Genomic DNA, 18,024 nt, shown 5'->3' with positions numbered 1-18,024 from the left:
AAACTTTTGTGTAGAATTTTTTAAACTTTTTAATATAATGAGTATATCTCCACCATCACCCATGTAAGTTATATGTATTTGGGAAAGCAACTCTTGACCTTTCACTTCATGATTATATAACAGAAATATCGCCTAATATATACGTAGATCACATAGTTTTAATTTTTTTGTTATTTTGATAAAGTCGCACTTATAGTTCAATGCTGACAAAATTTTGGACAAATTCCAATTTTTTGTCGTCGCCAATTGTTAATTTCTATATGGGATACGATAGTAATCATGTTTAGCATGAACCCAAGGAGTTTTTTTTATTTTTTAACACATTTAAAATTTTTTGAATTTTTTTTAAATATATTTTTTTTTATTGTCTTTTTATCATTTGTTGATTGGTGTTTGACCATTTTAATAGATTGGAACAAAGATGCAAAATATGAAAAAAACTCAAAATTTTAATTTTGACCTTAAATTTCTCTGCAACTACAAGACCAAATTTGATCGCTTTTGTTATCACTATGCAAAACTGAAAATGCAAAGAACTTCTAGTATGCATTTTTTGAAAGCTCATATCGAGACTACAGAAATCCTACTTGGGTTTTGTCCTGTCAGGTCCAGTTCAGACTTTATGGCTTCACATAAACCGCGCTAAAACTAGTTTTTTTTTTTTTGATTTATCGGATCTTTATCTCAGAAATGAATAGGAATTTTAACCATCTAGGGCATCAAAATCAGTAAAATATAGAACATTGTACATAATTTCTAGAATTCTGCTGTTGAAAGTTGAACCAAGTAAAATTTTGCAAAAATCTTCCAAATAATGTTTTCAGCAATTCTTGAAAATATCCTGAAACTCTTAAATGCTTATTTCATGTTGTTTCAGCGATATTTTGTATCATATCCTTTACAACACGAATTTTAAACACTGTTCACACCATCAGTATATTCTCGCATTTGGGATTTCACCACAATATTGACATATTTATTAAACTGTCGTTGAAAAATATACTAAAAACAACGTGATAGAGGCATTTTACAACAAGGACATGTTCTGAAGAGTTGGGTATTACATTCCAGGGAATATGTTTCCAAAAGAAAATATTAAGAAAAATTTAACAGTGTGGAGATATGGTGCGAAATGTATACAAATTATGGAATTTTTAGTTATATCATAAAATTTGATGCAATAGCTGTTGTTTTTCGAGTTCATTATTTCTCCAAATATTTTATTCTCGCCCTTATCTACAAATTTACCACGGTACTCTTGAATCAAATTTAAATGGAAGTTGCTTACACCTGGGAACTTTTGCAAATTCTGAAACTACAATGTTCATAGATGAGAAAAATCAAAAAACAAAAAAAAATCGCCGGAGCGCTTTTGAAATAAATCGCGATTCAAATTGACATTTTTAGGGGTTTTATAGGTTTTCACGATTCCGGCGCTCCGTCGATTTTTTTTTTATTTTTCTCAACTATGAACATTGTAGTTTCAGAATCCGCAAAAACTTCCAGGTGTAAGCACCTTCCATTTAAATTTGATTCAAGTGCACCGTGTTACTTCTCAGATCATCAGAAGATGATTTGCATTGGTTGCAGAGATATGTCCCCAAATTGCTATAAAATCAATATTTAACCAGTTTAGAACCCAACTAGGGCTTTTGTATTTTGAGTCTGTACTTTCAAAAAAAAAAAACAATTCTGAACCAAATAGCGTTTCCTAAAAGACTTTAATATTTTTGTATATCATATACCACTAATTGAGAAAACTGCGGAATTGGGCAGAACTCTTTGTCATAAGACGAGAATTCTTATTTTTTTCTGTGGAATCATTAAATGCAGAAATAGAGGATTCGTGTATTTATTTGAGATGTCGTTTCTTCAAAATAGTCAGTAATAACTCCAGAATCTTTGTTTTCATATTTATTTTAAAAAACCTTGTTAATTAGTGGAAGGGAAGACTATAGGGTCGGACTTTGCCACAGATCCTCTTTAGTTCCATTCCCAAGTGTCTATTGTTCGCTCAAACAAATAAGTCTCCAAAGGAACATCCTTATTAAAAATTTCTTTGGCACTACCTTAACTCGAACAACTGCACTTTGCGAAAAAATTTCACTTGGTTATAAAAAGTTCTTTGTTGATAAGGATTTGTGGCGAGGTGAGAAAATATAGTATTCCTATTCTACCCTGAAGAAATTTTTTTGGATCGAACAAATTTCAAAAATATTGAGTGGAAAAAATAGTAAAAATTAAATTTATCGACGTGTGAATGTGAGGTACGTCGACATAAGAACATGAGTATACACACATCTTAGAACTAAAATTTCACCATCACACTACCATATACTTGTAAGGAGGTATATTTTTTACAAAATTAATTTTTATCCGTTAAAAGTTAATGTCCAAATGTAGATTTTTTCTAATCATAAATAACAATTGTTCCACAAACAACCCAGAAGGGTCAAGGGCGACTTCTCTCATATCACTTAGTACACACCGATTCAAATTAACTCAATAAAGTGTGACCTACTGTTTATCGCCGAGTCCGAACGCCGTCTCTAAGACACCACTTTTAGACTAGTTTTACATGACTGAAATACTCAGGAAATGTCGCCAACATTACTGAGGGGTATTTTGTCACCGCTGAAAAATGTTAGATGTTGCCTGGAGTGGACTCGAGCCCACGGTGCAATAATAGCTCATTAAAGTATGATACAGGGTTACGAGGTTGTAGAAAATTCATTAGCCTAGAGGCCAGATAAAAAAGTTAAGTTATGGTCTAACCATAACCAAGCTAGTGGTGCGACGATATTTATCATAAGAGAATCGATATCAACTCCGAGTACTTCAAAGTCGTTATTTATGCTCGATATTATACATTTTAGAGAATATCCCAGTGGTACAGAATCGTTTTTCCTGGTCAAAATTTCTGTTATAACTGTTATAGTTTCCGAGAAATAGCTATTTCTTTCTCCCGAAATTTGCAAAAATTACGTATTTTCCCAAAGTAGGGAAAATTGAGGGTATATTAAGTTTTTTTTTTCTGTCTGTAACGCATTAAAACATACATTTCGGACCCCATAAAGTATATATCGTCACCATAAATGCCCGAAAATGGGATAACATTGCAGATTTTGTTGTTATGACGGATCCCAAAACCAAGCGTTTCCCCAGTTTTGGTTTCATATTTACTCCCATTCGTATATGATTGATAATATCCCAAATACTCCCCTTCATAATATAAATATTCCATAAAACAGATTTTCATTTTATAAAGTTTTCTGCTTCTCTTGTAAAATTATTACCTCTGTCCCAGAACTAAAAAGTTTTTACAATTTTTGCGACTTTCACACATTTTACCCGAAAAACCGTTCCCGTACACAAAAAAGTAGTAAAATGTTCACTTCTCTTAAAACAAAAAATGACGCTCTCTTTAAAAACTTTTTACTCGACAAATTTGAGCGTGTAAAAAATAGTAACATGGTTTCCGGCGTCTGATTGGCTGGTACGCCACTTTGACATTTGTTCTAGTTTTTTTTTTTTTGACGTATTTTCCATTTTTCCGTTCCCGAACTATTTCAAAAAACTTTTGTGTGAGAACAATTTTTTTACAGTTCTCTCTTTTACGAGTTTTACAATAAAAAAGCACGGGAACGAAGCTATTATTTTGTTAGTTACGGATTTTGGCATTTATGGTGACGATATATTCTTGATCAGGATAAAATTCTGAGTCGATATAGCCATATCCGTCGGTTGTAATCACTCTAGCATCCACAATAATTGAGCTAGAGCGCAGTATTTTGCACCCAAGTGTCTTTTTTCCATCGGCAGGTCAAGTTCGAAGATGGACTATGTAGGCCCACTTGTTGTTATAGCCCCCATAAAACGGTACCTCCCGACTTTCGGTATTTTGGGGATTTCAGCTATATTTTTTGACTGAACTACCTGAAATTTGACGTTTGGGATTCCCAGTGGTCAAAAAACTACTTCACTAAAATTTTAAAGATGGGTATATCCTTTGGAATAGCCTCCATATAACGGTACCACCTGAATTTCGGCATTTTGAGTGTTTTTGCTACATTTTCTAACCAAACTACCTGTAATTTAATATTTAAGGTTCACAGTGGTCAAAAAATATCTCCACCAAATATAGTCAATATAGGTCCATGTTTTGGTATAGTCCCCATATAACGGTACCTCCCTATTGTCGGTCATTTTAGCTACAATTTTTAACCGAACTACCTATAATTTGACAGTTGAAGTAATCAGTGGTCACAAAACATCTCCATAAATTGTCAACATAGGTTCCCGTTTTGGTATAGAAACCCAACATAATGGTACCTCCCGAGTTTCGGTATTTTGAGAATTTTAGCAATATTTTTTAATCGAAATAACTGTTATTTTACATTTGAGGTTTTCAGTGGTCACAAAATTTCTCCAATATAGGTCCATGTTTGGTAAGGCCCCCATATAACGGTTCCTTTCGATTTTCGGTATTTTGAGCAATTTAGCTAAAATTTTTAACCAAACTATCTGTAATTTAGCTTTTAAGATTCTCGGTGGCCACGAAACTTCTCCACCAAAAATCGTCAATATAGGTCCATGTTTTGGTATATCCCCAATTAACGGTACCTCCCGATTTTCGGTATTTTGAGGATTTTAGCGACATTTTTTAACCTGTATTTTAATATTTAAGGTGTACTGTGGTTACAAAATATCTCGACCAAAAATCGTCAACATAGGTCCATATTATGGTATAGCCCCCATAAAACGGTACCTCCAGATTTTCGGTATTTTGAGGATTTTAGCTAACATTTTTAACCGAAGTACCTATAATTTGACAGTTGAGGTTCCCAGTGGTCACCATAGGTCAATGTTTTGGTATTGCCCACATATAACGATACCTCCCGACTTTCGGTATTATGAGGATTTTAGCAACAATATTTAACCGAACTAGCTGTAATTTGGCATTTGAATTTTTAGTGGTCACGAAACGTCTTCACTAAAAATCGTCAACATACATAAGTCCATGTTTCGGTATAGCTCCCATATAACGGTACCTCCCGATTTTCCGTATTCTGAGGGTCTTAGCTACATTGTTTCACGGAACTACCCGTAATTTGACATTTGAGGTTCCCTGCAGTTATAAAACTTTTCCACCAAAAATTGTAAAGATAGGTAGACACTTTGATATAGCCCCATAAGCGGTAACTTTCACCGGGCTGAACATATTTTTGATTCAATTAGATAATTATGGCATTTGGGGTATCCATGGTCGAAAAATGTTTCCACCTAAAGTTGTGAAAGGAAACTAATTATTGCATTTTAATGAAGACTATTTTATGGTGGAGTGTATAAAAAGTTCAGCCCTGCCGAACTTAACGGTTTTTACTTGTTTGGTTTCATTCGTTTCAATTAGTGTAAACAAACGACGCACATACGGGTAATATATGCCAAAAGTTGATCAAAACTCAACATATAAAAATCGCGTTTTTAAAAACAAACTATTGGTAAACAGTCACCTGACCCTTTACCCCTTTCGCTATGACCATCCGCAACTATCTGCGGTTAACCAATTCAAAGCACCAGCCGATTGAACTCAGCTATAATGAAAGCAAAAAAGCACATGTTCAAATATTATAAAATGAAGTGAAAATTGAAATATAAATATTTTCGCGAAAATTTATAATTTTCAAGGTTTTTTGTTTTTGTATATTCTCCGTACAAGATAAGCTTATAAAAGTTCTAAATTGTTTGTGCAGCTTCACTCTTTAATAATGGTGGTACGTCTCTTCCTTCATGCATATTTTTTATGATAATTTTTAAGATAACTCAAATTTCAAAAGTGAAAAAGTGCATGATGCGAACGTTTGCGGACCATAATTACTTTTGGTGATTTATGCACTGAAGTCTCCAACATTAGATCCAATCATAATATATTGCGCATATTTGCGCCATTCTGAAAAAATTCCATTTTTATCATCTAAAACCATTGAAATATTTAAATATGGAAGTATTTAAGAAAAACATTTACAAAATAGAAATTTATTTTGGTTCCAGCGTTCGCCAAATCTACTTATTTTATTTGTACTCATGTGTATTAGAGGTCATAAAAATCGCCAAAGATAATTATTTTTGCATATTCACTATTACCCAGCAAAATTTATTTAAAGTTGTTCCTTGTGAAGTAGTGATTGAATAGCTTTTTTTGAAGCAGTCCACGCAGAGTCATGAAAAATGCAGTTCCTTCTTCACATTTTGACAATGTCCGATTTGAATCCATTTCATAAATTTTTCACATTTTAGAAATTTCAAAATTTTGCAAAAAAAAAACTTAAAAAGACAAAGAACATAATTTGTTTCTTGTTAATTATTATAACAGCAATATGTTTGCATCCGTAAAAAGTAATTTGTATACAAAAAATAATAAAAGTGATTTCGAACTACATCTTTGTTTGTAGCCAAAGAAGCAGTTGAATCGTATGTTGTTGTGATTTATTCACTACAAAAAACTAATGCAAAATGTGTGCTTAAGAAGTAAATTAGACAGTATCCTCACTGCACCATGCCCTTGTAAAAATCATGACTTCTTTCACGTAAAAAGATGTAGTCCGAAATCACTTGCACTCATGATTTAACTACTTCTTTGGCTACAAACATTTTGCTGGGTAGTTTATTGAGATACATCCCATCATTCATAGATATCTTTTATGATAACTCAAATTTCAATGGTGAAATACTACATGATGCGAACGTTTGCGGACCATAGTTACTTTTGATGTTTTATGTAAGATTCTGCAGATTATGCTGATTCAAAGAAAATACGCTACGCACAGTTGCGCCAATCTGAAATAACCCTATTATTCTCCACTGCAATCATGAAAACCTTTAAATTTGTTTCTGGAGTTAAATTGGAATAATTTATGTAAAGCAATTTTAAAAAAATTAAAAAAAATATTTTGGCAACGTTTGCCAACACTAATTTTTGATCTGTCTTATAGCCGGGGCTCTTATTTATCAGACTAAATCAAAACTTTTGATAAATGTTTGCGCCATTCGGAAAAATCACTGGTTTTTCTGAAGTGAAATTTAAATAATTTATGTAAAACAATTTTATAAAAATTACAAAAATATTTTGGCAACGTTTGCCAACACTAATTTTTGGTCTGTCTTATAGCCGAGGCTCTTATTTATCAGACTAATCCAAAACTTTTGATAAATGTTTGCGCCATTCAGAAAAATCACTGGTTTTTCTGAAGTGAAATTTAAATAATTTATGTAAAACAATTTAAAAAAAATTACAAAAATATTTTGGCAACGTTTGCCAACACTAATTTTTGGTCTGTGTTATAAGCGGGTCTCTTATATATCAGAATGTATCATAACTTTTGATATAAGTTTGCGCCATTCCGAAAATTCAAGTTTTTTCTGAAGTAAAATTGGAATAATTTATGTAAAATAATATAAAAAAATATTTTGGCAACGTTTGCTAACACTAATTTTTGGTCTGTGTTAAAAGCGGGTCTCTTATATATCAGAATGTATCATAACTTTTGATATAAGTTTGCGCCATCCCGAAAAATCACGTTTTTTCTGAAGTAAAATTGGAATAATTTATGTAAAATAATATAAAAAAATATGTTGGCAACGTTTGCCAACACTAATTTTTGGTCTGCGTTATAAGCGGGTCTCTTATATATCAGAATGTATCATAACTTTTGATATAAGTTTGCGCCATTCCGAAAAATCACGTTTTTTTCTGAAGTAAAATTGGAATAATTTATGTAAAATAATATAAAAAAATATTTTAGTAACGTTTGCCAACACTAATTTTTGGTCAACCTTATTAGCGGGGCTCTTATTTATCAGAATGACTCATAACTTTTGATATAAATTTGCGCCATTCCGAAAAATCACGTTTTTATACCCTACACCACTATGTGGGGAGGGTATTATAAGTTGGTTTTGGCCAAAAAGTTTGTAACGCATCGAAATAATGGTCGTAGACCCATACTTATATATACCAAAATGAATGTCTCGACGAGCTGAGTCGATCTGGCTATGTGTGTCCGTCCGTCAGTCCGTCCGTCCGTCCGTCTGTCCGTCTGTCCGTCTGTCCATCTAAACCTTGTAATCACGCTACAGGTCGCAATTTTGATCAGATCGTCACGAAATTTTGCATGTTGATGGGGGTCCCGGAGGGGAAGACGCCTATTGATTTTGGTGATGGTCGGATAATATTTAGTGGTCGGAAAGGGCAAAAAACTTAGGTGGATAAAAAGACAACGTTTTTTTCCAAAGCGAATATCTCAGCTTCTATATGGCGTATACCAAAAGCAAAACCTGACAATTAAAGTAGAAAATATCATCTTTCCAATGATGTAAAGTAGGTGCTCGTAGGTGATCAAACAACGAAGATATCACAATAGTAGCAAATAAAACCCCAATTTTCATTTTTGCGATTTTAATTATATTGACGAAAATCACAGCTTTAGTTGTAAACTTTCCAAAAGCAAAGCCTGACTATGAAAGTAGAAGATCCCGTTTTTACAATGATGCAAACTAGGTCGGCGTAGGTAACCAAATGACGGAGATATCGCAATAGTCGGTAATACATCCCATTTTTCTATTTTTTTGGAAATCACGCTACAGGTCGTAATTTTGATCGGATCGTCACGAAAATTTGAGGGTTAATGGGGGTCACACAGTTAAAGAAGCCTATTGATTTTGGTGATGGTCGGATAATATTTAGGGGTCGGAATGGGCAAACACTTATTTGGAGAAAAGTCAACATTTTATTTCAAAGCCAATGTCTCTGCTTTTTTAAGAGGTATATCAAAAGCAAGACTAGGCAAGGAAAGTAGAAAATATCACCTTTACAACGATGTAAAGTATGCTGTCGTAGGTGGTCAAATAGCAGAGATATGGCAATAGTCGATCCCATCCCATATTCCGATTTTTTTGTAATCACGCTACAGGTCGCAATTTTGATCGGATCGTCACGAAATTTTGGGGGTTAATGGGGGTCCCAAAGAGAAAGAAGCCTATTGATTTTGATGATGGTCGGATAATATTCAGGGGTCGGAATGGGCAAAAACTTATTTAGAGAAAAGGTCTACGTTTTATTTCAAAGCCAATATCTCTGCTTTTTTAAGAAGTATATCAAAAGCAAAACCTGGCAAGGAAAGTAGAAAATAGGTTGTCGTAGCTGCTCAAACAACAGAGATATCGCAATAGTCGGTAATGCATCCCATTTTCTGATTTGCTTGTAATCACGCTACAGGTCGCAATTTTGATCGGATCGTCACGAATTTTTCGGGAGTGGATGCGGGTCCCACAGAGGAAGAAGCCGGATAATATTTAGGGGTCGGAATGGAGAAAAACTCATTTGGAGACAAATTCAAAGTTTTATTCTTTGTGAATATATCGGCTTCTAGTAGTGGTATTCCAACGGCAAAGCCTGTAAATGGAAGAAGAAAATATTACCTTAACATTGGTGTAAAGCAGGTTGGCGAAGGTGGTCTAACAAGGGAGATACCACAATAGTCGGTAATGCATCGAATTCTTCCATTTTTTGCAATCAAGCTACAGGTCGTAATTTTGATCGGATGGTCACGAAAGTTTGGTTGCTTATGGGGGTCCCAGAGAGAAAGAGGCATATTATTTTTGGTGGTAGTCGGATTATATTCCCTAAAAGAAATGTTTAGCAGTGAAAAGCTTATGCACAGGGGTAGTGGTGTAGGGTATCACATGGTCGGCCCCATCCCGACTATAGCCTTTGCTCACTTGTTTTCTCATATAAAAGTGGAGTAATTTAGAAATAATAATAGAAATAAAAAATCGAATGGATATATAACTATATAAATCTTGAACCAAAATTGACACACTGTTTTCTGGTCTCGTTCTGGAAGCATGTACCGATTTTTAGCTTGATCGGATATATATTGCGCTTTTAGTGCATTATTTACCTCATATCCGATGCTAATATATAAATGGGAGCTATATCTAAATCTGGACCGATTTTCATTATTTTCTACAAAAATAGTCCTTGGACCAAAGATATGATTTGTGCAAAATATTATATCAATCGGATTATAAATTAGGGTTTTAGGAGTTTTAATCAACTTTTAACATACATTACTCCTATGTGCGACGACAAATTTGGAGTTTTAGTTTAGGAACATCGATTTATGAACCACTGTCCGACGTTTGGAGGATTAACTTGTTTTCTTAAAGGAATCTTTTCGCCGTATTTTTGTGCCCAGTAGTTGTACCACATGATCGGCGTCATCCGGCTATACCACTGCTTCACTATTGTGTATGAACTCAAGTTTCGGTGTAGTTTACTGTAGGTTCTGAGTGTAAATTCCGTCTAACGATTTACGGTCATTGGCGATATATGTCAGACATCGGTTGACAAGTTAAGTATGCTGCTGATTTGATTTGATCTGTTTCTAAAAATTCCTTTATGCCTTCGCTTCTTATTTTTTTCGTTATTTTCCAGTATATGTAAATACGTATAAATAAATTACTTGAGCATTTTCTCAAATACCACAATAAAAAGAAAATTCAGCAAATATTGAAAAACCCCCATGTTCGTTCTTTTTCACAACACAAAGAAGGGCGATATTTTTCTCTTGCTACAAAATATAATCACTTTAGACTTACTTTATGTTCATAGTTGTAGAATCCATGTACCCATGTTGGTGGCTGCAGACACAAATAGTAGTGGAAACGGCATCATAATGTAATAGTGTTACAATTTCAAGTAGAGACACTCGTACACACACTGTGACATACGCGCGAAAACCAAGTGGGGAAAAAAATCAATTTCCTTTTACATATTTTTCCACAGATTACGTTTTTTGTTACACAATTTACGTTTTTTGCTCACCAAAAAAAACGAAATAATTCACTTTTGTGTAATAGAAGTTATTTTGCACTCAATAAATTTTTTTGTTAGCACTTAAAGTCTATTAAGCTTTTTTTTTCGCTCGCTGTTGTTGTTATTGCTTCTGTTGATTTCATGCAATTTAATTCACACGTTTATTTCATTTCGTACGTTAAAGAATCAATTGGGGTTTTTGTTTGTTGGTGATTTTATGGCATTTAGTTGATGGCGAGCAAAAAAAAATTAATTTTGTTTTATTGCACTTCCAACAATGAGATTTTACAATTTCATGGAAACGATTGATGGGGGAGAAAGGTTACTTTACTGGTTTTTTTATGTTTTTCTTAACACTTGATTGGTTATTTGGTTGATTTATTTGATTTTTTTCGTTTTTTTACGTTAAATAAATATCTTTACACCTTCTTTATAATTTTTGTTTAGTAGCTTGAATTTCCTTGCTTAGCGTTTCCAAGGCAAAAAGTTTGCCACTTTATCGGTCATTATTGGCATTCATTCACTGCTTTTCTTTATTTTTTGTTTCAAAAGGAAACCGTAACACCCTTGGCCTTTTTTGTTTTGCTTTTGTGTTAATATTTACATTTCACACTGTTTCTTTTTTTCTTTCTCGGACCATTAGAAATGTAAATTTTTTATGAGTTGCCTATATTTGTTCTGTTTCAGGGTAGGGGAAATTTCAATTTTCATTTATTTTTCTGGAATGTTAAACCTTTTTTCCACTTTGTAGGCAGCGGTCCTTTTTTACAGGAAATCCAAAATAAGTATATTTTCTTTCCTTTGTGTTTTTATTGCCTATTTTTAGGATTTAGTCAAAAGGATCGAAACAAATGACCGTTTGCCACACACAGAATTTTGGCATACTAATGAAGACGACAAGCGTTTGAAACAATTTTATTAACGTACAGGCCACTCACTCACTGTATTGTCCATAAGCGTTTGGTGTGTTCTTATCGAAAGTTATTTAGTTTTTGTTATCCTTCTATTGTCCTTGTCAAATATCCGTAACCGAGATGTTGGCTGTTCAAAGTTCAAATAACAAATGAAATTTTGTAGCATACATTTGGGCACATTAACCCCTTGCATATGTTATGCACGCACTAACGCACACACATAATAATCGATCTATGACCAACATATGCACACATACACACATTGGGCTACTCGGAAAACCAAAACTCTCATACACAGATATTCAATTATTTATAATGTGCGTACATAGATATGTATGTATGTCTGTATATATGTCGCTATATTTGTGTTTAAGTTTTTGGGCCTCTATTTCGGTTAGCACATATCACTAAAAATTACACACTATCATTGTGTGGGACACACACACATACACTCACTAGTACACAACTCACATTTGTTCATCCTTTTGTATTTACTATCTTATTTGGCCTTGTCAACTCCCACTGCTACACATGGAAGCTGTTGAAGCCTAAAAATACCTCTGCCTCTGTTGCAGCTTCTGCCGTACATCTAATGGTCTTTCACATACACGCACATGCACGCACGCACACTTACACAACATCTATTGCCCACTATCCCATAGACAAACTGATAATGTTGGCCTACAGCATCACAACCATTAATCTTTCAATTCAAACAAGTCCTAAGTGTCCTGTGCCATGAAAACACACACAAACACTATCTTGTCTTCTTCCTTGTTGTTGCTGTATTGGCCAAAACAATAAATTTTGTTGTGAGCAGCAGCTAAAAGTTCCGTTCACTTGTTTTAAACACGTCCAAACGTTTTGAAATGCCGGCTAAGACTGAATTCTAAAAATTGTTGACTTGGCTCAACACATGCAGCAACATCAGGCCCATTTAAAACAAAAACAAACACGAAACTCTGTCGCTGGCAGCAACAGCAGCAGCCACATCAACAGCAGCTCGTTACACATGGTTCGGCCAAGCAAATCAACCCTCTCTTTCGTCTCGCCATCCTGCCGTCCTGGATTAACAATCATCTAAACAAGTGTTTTGGCCTAGCACAATGTTTACATGAAATCCTTCCCTTTATCATTCATCGTGTGCGATGAGAAATGTGGACGCACACATATTTTATCTGCAGCTTTATCTGATGCATTTATTCTCTGCTTTCTCTTAAGCAAATTAATTCTCTTCATTCCTTCATTTCGGTCGCTCTTTTCTCTCACATCTAAACAACAACAAAAAAGCTTTGTTTACATAAAAGTTTTGTGCAATATTTATGGCAGCCTTGTTGTGTATAAATTTCAAAGGACTTTTGTGAGTTCATATATACATACATTCGTATCTGTCATGTGGTGTGGTAGTGGTATAAACAACGTGCTTTGTATTGTTATTGTAATCTTGTCCTCTGTTGCGTATGAATGAAATTCAATTTTTGGTTTTCTTTCTTGCTATACCCATTGTTCGACGTCATAGCATTGCGTTGTTGTTGTTATTGTTCGCTTTATTTGCGCGCTTTTTTTTTTCCTTCTTTGTGCGTGTGAATATATGTATATTTTTGGTTTGGTATGTTTTTATGTATCGTTGTGCTCCATTTATCATTATGCGGTTAAATATCCTTGAGCAAGAGCGTCGCACAGCAACGGAGAGAGAGAGAGCGAACAACAACAGATACCGGCGGCGCATCTGAGACATGTTAATGTAGGTCGTTGCCATAATCGCATTTAAGCAGCAGAAATTTGTATTTCATTAAAATTATCCTTTAAATTAAAAAAGTTTTGTGTGTGAGGTAATCGTTTAATCGCATTATAAAGTTAATATTTTATTAAGAACATTGGCACAGTGGTTTGAATTGGATTTTGAGGAGGAAGCAAATAAATATTTGCAATGGTATTTATTTGAATACATTTTAGAATAAGTATAGCCCTGATTTAAAGTACTGTGGAGGTCTTGGTCATATTTTCCAACCGAATTTGTTGTAATCTAAATATAGAGTTGAGTGGTGATGACTGACAGATCTACAAAGCCCAGACGAAACGGCTGAAGCTAGAAACCTGAAAATTTGTGTGAGGGTTAGTCTTGGGGCGAAGGTGCTCGATAAGTCTGGGTTTTTGGAAATTCGTCCCACAGGGTGCGAAAAGCACTAAAATGTACTAAAAATTGTCTTATTTGTGTGGCTGACAGCCTAATAATCAACGCCAAGACGAAACGGCTGAAGCCAGAATCTTGAAATTTTGGGTGGTGGTTAGTCTTGGGACGCAGGTGGTCGATAAGGCTCAGTTTTTGGAAATTCGTGCTAGAAGGGTGCGAAAAGTACTAAAATGTACTAAAAATGGTGTAATTTGTGTGGCTAACCGACTAATAATCAACGCCCAGACGAAACGGCTGAAGTTAGAATCTTGAAATTTTGGGTGGTGGTTAGTCATGGTCGATAATGCTGGGTTTTTGGAAATACGTCCTGGAAGGATGCGAAAAGCACTAATAATGGTATCATTTGTGTAGCTGGAATGAAATTCGTAAGTGTACGAAAAGTAGTAACATGTACTAAATTTGGTAACATTTGGCGTTATGCGAAAGGATGGAGCTATAAGCTTGAAATTTGGAACGAGAATCATATTGAGAAGTAGGGTTTTTATAAAGAGGTGGTTTTGGAAATGTGTAGCCATGTATATGAAAAGTACTAAATTTGAAAAGTACTAATTTTGGTATTTGGGTGGATGGATAGAGCTGGAATCCTGAAATTTAGAATTGAGATTACTCTTGGAGTGTAGGATTGCGGTAGTTATGAAAGTTCGTACTCACAGTTACGAAGAGTAAAAAATGGTTCTAAATTTGGTACAATTTGGATTTGAGAGAACGGATAGAGTTGGAATCCTGAAATTTGGAATTAAGATTGCTGTTGGACTGTACACTTAAGAAAGTTTGGAAAATTCGTAATTATGGGTACGAAATGTGTACTTACATACATACAGTGTTGTGCATATCAAAAGCAACAAATCTAGGATTTTGCAGTAATTCAATTGTTGGATCCGTTACAATTTTTGAAAATATAATATATTGTGGCCAGTTGTTCTTTATTATGTACAGAGACCTTCCAACAAGTTGTTTCTGTACTTTGTCGTTGGATGGGATAGCAACAACAATAATATTGGCTGATCCTCGAGAACGGGGATTGCAAAACAAAAGCAACAATAGAATATTATTAAAAATTGTAGTGTCATCGGTGTTAATTAACTGTACTTTTGACTTAAATTTGCCTTTTGGGGCATGGTAGTGTCATTTTAGAAAGGATTTGCATTTGTTATCCTAACAGGGTTGCCACTTTCTACCACTTTTCGAATGGTCTGGGGAAAATCTCATAATACCCTCAAATCAAAAATTTTTTCCCTCATATAAACATTTAAATTTTAAAATATTTATTCGGAAAGTGGATTAATATCAATCGTTCTTTTGTTTGCCGCATAATAAAAAGTTAAAAAATCAAATATTGGTAAACACAATACATCCTTGTGTAAACCCCTTAAGGCCATCGGCACATTTTGGCGGAAAACGTTGGGGAAACTTTAAAAATAACGCTAATAGGAACACACTGGCCAAGAAACCATTGACATACCCAAAGGAAGACAATTTATAAAACACTGGTAAAAAATGCAATGTTTTATATGGTTTAAGCGACCCAATAAGATTTTTTTTTATTTTATTTTCAATAAATTATATTAAAAATAAGATTTAATAACAAAAAAATATAAAAAACCTGTATTATTAGCCATATGAGGATATTTTACTCACTGTTGGTTGAAACAATGGGTTCTTGACCGTTGTGTTGTTTTAGTAGGGAGCTGTATAACTTCTCAAATTGGTTTCAAAACTTCCTCTGCGAAGTACTCTGGGCCATGTATCGAAAATAAGAGCCCCAACTAATACTTGGGTGTTTCTATTCGCATTATTTTAAAAGTTTCCCCAACGTTTCTAGCCACAATGTGCCAATGGCCTCAAGGGGTTTACACCAGGATGTATCGTATTTACCACTATTCGGTTGTTTAACTTTTTTATTATGCGGCAAACAAAAGAACGGTTGATATTAATCCACTTTCCGAATGAATATTTTAAAATTAAAATGTTTATATGAGGGAAAAAAATTTTGATTTGGGGGTATTATGATATTTTCCCCAGACCATGGGAAACGTTTGAGAAAGTGGTAACCCTGTTAGGATAAGAAATGCAAATTCTTTCTAAAATGACACTACCATGCCCCAAAAGAAAAAATTAAGTCAAATGTACAGTTAATTTACACCGATGACACTGCCATTTTTAATAATATTCTATTGTTGCTATTGTTTTGCAATCCCCGTTCTCAAGGATCAGCCAATATTATTGTTGTTGTTATCCCATCCAACGACAAAGAACAGAAACAACTTGTTGGAAGCTCTCTGTACATAATAAAGAACAACTGGCCACAATATATTACATTTTTAAAAATTGTAACGGATCCAAAAATTGAATTACTGCAAAATCCTAAATTTGTCGCTTTTGATATGCACAACACTGTATGTGTGCGAGAAATACTAAATGGTACTAAATTGTGTACAATGTGGATTTGGTTGAACGGATGGAGCTGGGATCTTGAAATGCGACATAATAATTACTGATAGGGTGTAGGTTTGAGATATGGAGGCAGTTTGGGAAATTCGTGCTTATGTGTACGAAGAGTACCAATTTGTTATTGGCCTTTTTTAGAAGAATGTTTTACCTTCTGAGGACAGAAATCCTTCAATTAGAATGTCCCAAAAAACGTGTATCGCTGTTGATGTGTAGGGGTAAGATACGGCTGATTTTTTTTGAAAATCAAACTGAAGTGGTACGAGTAGTATTAAAATAAATATTGATTAAAGTTGGTATTAGTAAAAAATGTTTCATTGTTCTCAATTTTCATATTAAATATTCTTTATTTCTTTATATATATCCTTTCTGCATACGAAGTAGCGGGCACTTTGCTAGTTCTGTATACAACAGTCTGAAACATACTTTAAAATTTATTCGCGAAAAAGTCGTCAGCCAATATTTTTGAGCTTTTGTGTGAGAGGTACCGGAAGTATTGAAGCGATATACCCATCATCGAATTAGTTCTAAGTTTGGAAGACTTATTACACTGTGCAAAATTTTGACCAAATCGGTTGTGTAACGTGACAAAATATTTACGTACATTATACAACACTACTACCCTTACTATACAAAACCAGCCATTCAATAACAAACCAACACTACGTCATTACTAACCACCCGCAGATAAATAACGTCTTAGAAAAGGGAGATTTGCATTTCAGTGCAACGTCACAACTTTCATTATCAGCGAGCACATCAAATAATTCTCATTTACTTTATACTCCAGGCCACTAAAGTATTTCAGAAATGCTTGAGAAGGCCTAGCTTAATAATCCTGGGAGTTAGCTACACGGGTTGGAACAAAAGGCTGTTCTAAATCCGCCGACGTACACCTCTGTGTTAAGTTGGGTATACTTTTTGAGAGCTACCCATTAAGTTGTGGTGGCTAATATATACACAGGGCTTTCGAGTCACCTCACTGTGGTTTAGCTTGTATGGGAGAGAACGACAAAAATATTTCTTATGAATATAACGATCTGAAAATTTTACAGTAAACTCGTAGTGACTAGAAGATAATTTTCCCCAAAAATCGCCAGGATTGGCCCACTTTGAGGTATAGACCCCCTGTAACGGTACTTCAATTTTTTTTTTTTATTAATTTCAAGATTTTGTCTATATTTTCAAAGTGAATTCACTGTAATTTGACATTTTGTGTTCTTTGGTGGTATTAAACATTTTGCAAAGGTCCATGGTCGATAGAGATCCATGTTTTGGTATATTCCCCATATAGACGTACCTCACGTTTTTTTACAACTTTACGGGTCAGCAGTTAAACAGGCATTCGGGTCAGCAGTTAAACAGGTACTTCGGGTCAGCTGTTCCACTAGGCCTTCGGGTCAGCTGTTCCAATGGGCCTTCGGGTCAGCAGTGTAACGTGACAAATTGATCACATACATAAAACCAGTGACAGCGCTGCCCCACTACCACAACAACATTACAACCGGCCAACGGAGAACAGCAAAGCCCCACTACCCAACAGCGTCACAACCTGCCAATCCATATTAACTGTTGGGTTCGCTTGCGTTTCA

At 34.5% G+C, this 18,024-nt stretch overlaps 1 protein-coding gene across 3 annotated transcripts in view; it reads right to left on the bottom strand.

Moving 5' to 3' along the window:
- Positions 1-12,674, bottom strand: part of Dscam3 (Down syndrome cell adhesion molecule 3) — a 457,425-nt gene extending 444,751 nt beyond the window's left edge. For all 3 annotated transcript variants that reach the window (XM_073960642.1, XM_073960641.1, XM_073960643.1), the window contains exon 1: positions 10,660-12,674. The gene's annotated coding sequence lies outside the window, so the exon portion shown is untranslated. The remainder of the gene's footprint in view (positions 1-10,659) is intronic.
- Positions 12,675-18,024: the final 5,350 nt, after the last annotated feature.

Source organism: Musca autumnalis, unplaced genomic scaffold (assembly GCF_047663935.1).
Source record: "Musca autumnalis isolate F117 unplaced genomic scaffold, ASM4766393v1 scaffold_1, whole genome shotgun sequence".
Classification (NCBI taxonomy): domain Eukaryota; kingdom Metazoa; phylum Arthropoda; class Insecta; order Diptera; family Muscidae; genus Musca; species Musca autumnalis.
The sequence above is the reverse complement of the archived record's forward strand: the minus strand, read 5'-3'. Positions and strand labels throughout refer to the sequence as shown.